This window comes from Phoxinus phoxinus (assembly GCF_949152265.1).
Source record: "Phoxinus phoxinus genome assembly, chromosome: 13".
In the NCBI taxonomy this organism is placed as follows: domain Eukaryota; kingdom Metazoa; phylum Chordata; class Actinopteri; order Cypriniformes; family Leuciscidae; genus Phoxinus; species Phoxinus phoxinus.
Window position 1 is genome coordinate 9,728,206 of NC_136888.1, and position 6,207 is coordinate 9,734,412.

Below are 6,207 nucleotides of genomic sequence, written 5' to 3' on the forward strand. Positions count from 1 at the left end.
CAGTTCCCTGACCTGATGAGTGGGCTGAACTGAAGAGAAGAAATGCCGACATGGATCTGGGTATCTGAAGGATCTGGAGAGATTCTGTATGGAGGAATGGTCTCTGATGTCTGGTCAGGTGTTTTCCAAACTCATCAGGCGTTATAGGAGAAAACTCAGAGCTGTTATCTTGGCAAAAGGAGATTGTAAAAAGTATTTAATAAAAGGGTGCCAATAATTGTGGCCAACATGTTTTGGAGAAAAACATTTCTTTCATAATGTGATTTCCCCCCCACTTTCAATTATTTTATTTCAATGAAAGGTTAGATGAATGAAAGATCAAAAGGATAAACAATGCAGATTTATTTTTTTATAGCCAGTTTTGATCATATTTACCAGGGGCGCCATCATTTCTGAACACGACTCTATACACACATACACACACATCAATATTTGAAGTGGATTAAAAAAAGTTCATCAAAGTGGTCCTAAGACAAAGAACAGGTATTTTTCCAAATTCATGTATAACGTTGATGAAAGTTGAGATCCCCTCACTTTACTATATACGTTATCTTTTATAAATCTTTTCGATCTAAATTGTAGGCTATTTAAATAAAATAGACTAAAATAAGAAAATATGTAAATGAGCAAATTAAAAAAATATTCTAACCATACAGTGCTACAATGAGTTGGAAAAAAAATTAATAGAAACTAAATATGTTGTAATTAAAATGTAGACATTATATTTTATCACAAAATAAATTGGCCTTTTACAAAAGAAACCAAACAGATGCATTTAAAATAGGAGTTTAGGATGAGCGTCCTTTGTTTGAACAAAGGATTGATATTTTGTGGGTCCGTGGCAAAATTGAAAACTGCACAAAAACATTGTTCTTCTTTAACCGTTGATTCACCGGTCCTGCACAAAAACGTTGTTTGTCAGAAGTGGGATTCGAACCCACGCCTCCAGAGGAGACTGCGACCTGAACGCAGCGCCTTAGACCGCTCGGCCTAGTCAACACTTAGCACGAAGTGCCGTGACAAGTACGTTTGGTCTGAATAAATAGTTATACTGAATAAATAGTTTAACTGTCGAGATTTAGTTCTAATTAAATTACGTAATGAGTAGTAAATAATTAGCCAGCCCCCTTCTAAAGTATCAGCATAAGTCTTTTTTACGTGCCGTGGTCTGGAAATGTATTTACGCCTGAAAATGACGGTGGGAAACTATGGGATGAAATTAGTATCTAAATGATTAACTCATGCAAGCACAATTATCAATGAACTTGATACATGTTGCAAATATGTTTTATCCATGTCTTTCAACAAAAATTAAAAATTGAATGAATGTGTAACAATTTGTGCAAATGCAGACATTTTTGTGAATACAAATGTTTTCTTTTGTATTAGTGTATCATAATTTGTGCATGCAAAAAAGAAGATGTGCATGTGTGGATCAGATGACACGCATGCATTCATTGACGTCTTTTCTGAGTCGATCTCATTTGATTCATTTGGATTTTGAGACTTTCTTTTCGCTGTTTTTAAGCATTTCACAACACACACACAAACAACTACACATGAATAGGCCTGGTGCTAATAATTAATGTGTGCACAACTACCCTTCTATTTAACAAATTCACAAATGTGCGTTGCTACATTTAAACTAATACAATACAACTTGTGTGTGCAAAATCCAGAATCACAAGAATGTGCAGCATTTTGTACAAATAGAGACATAGTTGTTAATACAAAACCTCAATTTTGTATTAATGTAGGTCAGAATGTGTGCATGCAACAAGTATAATGTGCATTTGTGGATGAGGTGACACGCGTGCATTCATTGACTCGTTTCTGAGTCGATCCTGTTTGATTCATTTGGATTTTGAGACTTTCATTTCGCCGGTTTATGGAGCTAAAAGAGTCTCAATAAAGATAAATGCACACACTACATTCACATATGCACACACATGATTCATAAATACACACACAGGATACACAAATGCGCACAAAATTCACAAATGCACACACAAAATTTAAAAAGCACAGAAGATTCACAAATGCATACAAAATTCACAAATTCACACAAAATTCATAAATACACACACAATTCAGAAATGCAAACAAAATTTACAAATGCACTCAAGATTCAGAAATGCACAGGGCAAGATTCAGACGTGTATTTCTGATGCACACACAAATATATATGGATTTACAAACTGCTTGCGGTCTGTGAACTTCACTGCATTTCTTCACTTCACTACAAATGCCTTTTTTTAAACAGGGAATGATCAGCAACCAATCAGATATCTACCTTGGTTTAGCCAATCACAAGAACGTACCCCGCGTGGGGGATTGTTTACTCATAAGCCAATCACATGAATGCGTTCACACAGCGCGATATGCATGTGGCGCGGCGCGCGGGCGCGGTGGAGTTCTGTCTGTCAGTTGGTTGAGACCTCAACATGGCTTCTGGCAACGACAGGGGAGCGGTAAGTCGTTGCCAGAAGCCATGTTGAGGTCTCAACCCATAGATATTATATAGAGACTTAGAACTGGTGCGGACCAGGGGAATCCGACTCTTTAATTAAAACAAAGCATCGCGAAGGCCCGCGGCGGGGTGTTGACGCGATGTGATTTCTGCCCAGTGCTCTGAATGTCAAAGTGAAGAAATTCAATATATCTATATGATGTCTAGGCACGGTTGCCATGAACCGGGCCCGAGTACGATTGTCCCCCCTCCCCACTCCCCCTCTGGCCTGCACTCACATAGGGTTTCAGCATTCGTGCCGGAGCACGCTTATGTGACGTTAGGGCTGGGCGATATGGCCTAAAAAAAAAATCCCCGATTTTTTCATAAAAAATCCAATTTACGATTTAAATCGATTTTTTCCCCCCCCTATTTAAAATCAATCTGCAGATGACAAATAAATTGTCTAAAACAAGTTTTAGCTAGCCAAGATGGGAGGCCCTGCCTTTGTAAACAGTGAAAATGTAACATAATAACCTAACATAACATAAAATGGGTGTAAATGTAAAAAAAAAAAAAAAAAAAAAACTTGCATCAGTTGGCTAAACAGAATTTTAAGTTTAGTGACAACACAATGTTTACATGGTACACTGACTGTATGCTACTGTTTTTATTAGGCTACTGCTCACAATTTCAATTCTTGTGATTTGATTCTGATCTTGATTCAATATCGATTCCTTTGGATAAATATTAGGTAGGCCAACAGTAGATACGTTAATGTGTTGTTAATTTTTCTCTCCCAAAAAAAAAGGCACCTACTGTATACAGAGCGTCAGCTGGTATTATTATTAAAGGTTAAAATAACATCTCAATTTTATTTTAATGCGTTTTTTACAATGACAACGTTATAATATTTGAATGACATAGGTAAAAATATAATAAAAATGTAATATATTTATCATATTTAGCGAAATACTCCTCTCTACAGACAATTGTTTAAGTCCAAAAACGTGCTATGGTCATTAAGGGCTTTCCTGAGGTAAACGTTACCCGACTGTTCTCCAGCTGTTTATGGACCTCTGTCCGCGGTTGAAAAACACTTGATCTATCGATTTTATTACATTACATACTGTAGGCCTATCTTTCAAATTGCCTATTGATCATTCGTGTTTATTTATATTAACTAAGTTAGTAGCAACAGATGACCGGTTCACGTGCCGCTTGAACTGAGATCTGTCTGCGATCTTTCACGTCACATTTACAAGCACCAAAACGGTGTTTATTGTTTGAATTTTGTAATTAAATTGACAGAATCTGAGAGCTGAGAATTTGTTTTATATCAATAGTACCGTAAACCTTCTCTGTCGGTGTCACCGTCCTCTTTGCTTCGCGATTTTCTCTGCGTGAGAAAAAGGATGTGAGGCGTGAGAGCGAGTGGAAAGTGACAACTGCGTGAGTCTCACGGAGTCACGGTGAATGCGTGAGAGTTGGCAGCCCTGCGATTCAGTTAGTAAATGTTTTTGGCGGGTGTGCTTGTGCAGCCGCGGTCTTGTTCATTTGCCATGTTGGCACATTTGTGTAGCTCTATGGCAAACGCGCTGAGCGCGTTCGGAACTACGGAAGCCCAGAGGGGAGCGTCGGCGGATATTATAGAGAAAACCGATTTTCATTCAAACACATCGATGTACACTACACACTCGAGTTAATCGATAAAATCGATTTATCGCCCAGCCCTATGTGACGTCATTATGGTGCATAATGAAGAGAAGTGTCACACCATGAAATGTAAACAGAAAAAAACAGCAATGAATTCGGCAGTTTAGGATATCGCACAAGATTTTTCAACACAGAAAACATTTAATCACTGGAGTTTTTTTTTCTCGACACCATCGTATTAATTGATTTTGATTAATATGCGCGAGGGAGAGAGAGAGAGCAGACAGCGCTCGGTGAGTGCGCGCGCGCGGCCGGGGCGCTCTCTCTCTCTCCCTCTCTCTCGCTCTCTGCTATGCCCTGTCAAGCGCGCCCTGTTAAAACGTGACGTCCTGTTCCGTGCTCCAGCACGGTTAGCGCTCACAGTGGATGCGAACCGCGCACGAGTCCAACTGAACCGTGCTCTGGCCCACCTCTTCCAAGCGGGCCAGGGCCGGCTAATCGAGCCGCGCCCGGGCACGGTTCGGAGCACTCACACTAGTCAAACGAACCGCGCTTTGTTGGTCAAACGCACTCAGGCACGGTTCAAACTGGCTAGTGTGAGTACACCCATGTCTCAACCAACTGACAGACAGAACTCCACCGCGCCCGCGCCACATGCATATCGCGCTGTGTGAACGCATTCATGTGATTGGCTTATGAGTAAACAATCCCCCACGCGGGGTGCGTTCTTGTGATTGGCTAAACCAAGGGAGATATCTGATTGGTTGCTGATCATTCCCTGTTTAAAAAAAGGCATTTGTGTGTCGAGCCAAGTCAAGGGAGTCTCAAAAATCACACACAAATGCAGTGAAGTTCACAGACCGCAAGCAGTTTGTAAATCAATATATATTTGTGTGTGCATCAGAAATACACGTCTGAATCTTGCCCTGTGCATTTCTGAATCTTGAGTGCATTTGTAAATTTTGTTTGCATTTCTGAATTGTGTGTGTATTTATGAATTTTGTGTGAATTTGTGAATTTTGTATGCATTTGTGAATCTTCTGTGCTTTTTAAATTTTGTGTGCGCATTTGTGAATTTTGTGCGCATTTGTGTATCCTGTGTGTGTATTTATGAATCATGTGTGTGCATATGTGAATGTAGTGTGTGCATTTATCTTTATTGAGACTCTTTTAGCTCCATAAACCGGCGAAATGAAAGTCTCAAAATCCAAATGAATCAAATAGGATCGACTCAGAAACGAGTCAATGAATGCACGCGTGTCACCTCATCCACAAATGCACATTATACTTGTTGCATGCACACATTCTGACCTACATTAATACAAAATTGAGGTTTTGTATTAACAACTATGTCTCTATTTGTACAAAATGCTGCACATTCTTGTGATTCTGGATTTTGCACACACAAGTTGTATTGTATTAGTTTAAATGTAGCAACGCACATTTGTGAATTTGTTAAATAGAAGGGTAGTTGTGCACACATTAATTATTAGCACCAGGCCTATTCATGTGTAGTTGTTTGTGTGTGTGTTGTGAAATGCTTAAAAACAGCGAAAAGAAAGTCTCAAAATCCAAATGAATCAAATGAGATCGACTCAGAAAAGACGTCAATGAATGCATGCGTGTCATCTGATCCACACATGCACATCTTCTTTTTTGCATGCGCAAATTATGATACACTAATACAAAAGAAAACATTTGTATTCACAAAAATGTCTGCATTTGTACAAATTGTTACACATTCATTCGATTTTTAATTTTGCACACGCAAGTTGAAAGACATGGATAAAACATATTTGCAACATGTATCAAGTTCATTGATAATTGTGCTTGCATGAGTTAATCATTTAGATACTAATTTCATCCCATAGAAACTGGGGAATCGAATCCCACTTCATACAAACACTATGTTTTGTGGAGGTGAATAAATGTATGCATGCGAACAGTATTGCTTGGTTGTAGCCACGGAAGTATTTGTTACGTGATACGTGTTACTTCTCTCAGCGCTGGTCGAACTGGGCCAATCACAGTCGTTTATGATTATAGTAAAATGTACGTAAAATGTAATTTTACAGAGATTACCAAGTTGAATTTTTTGTTTA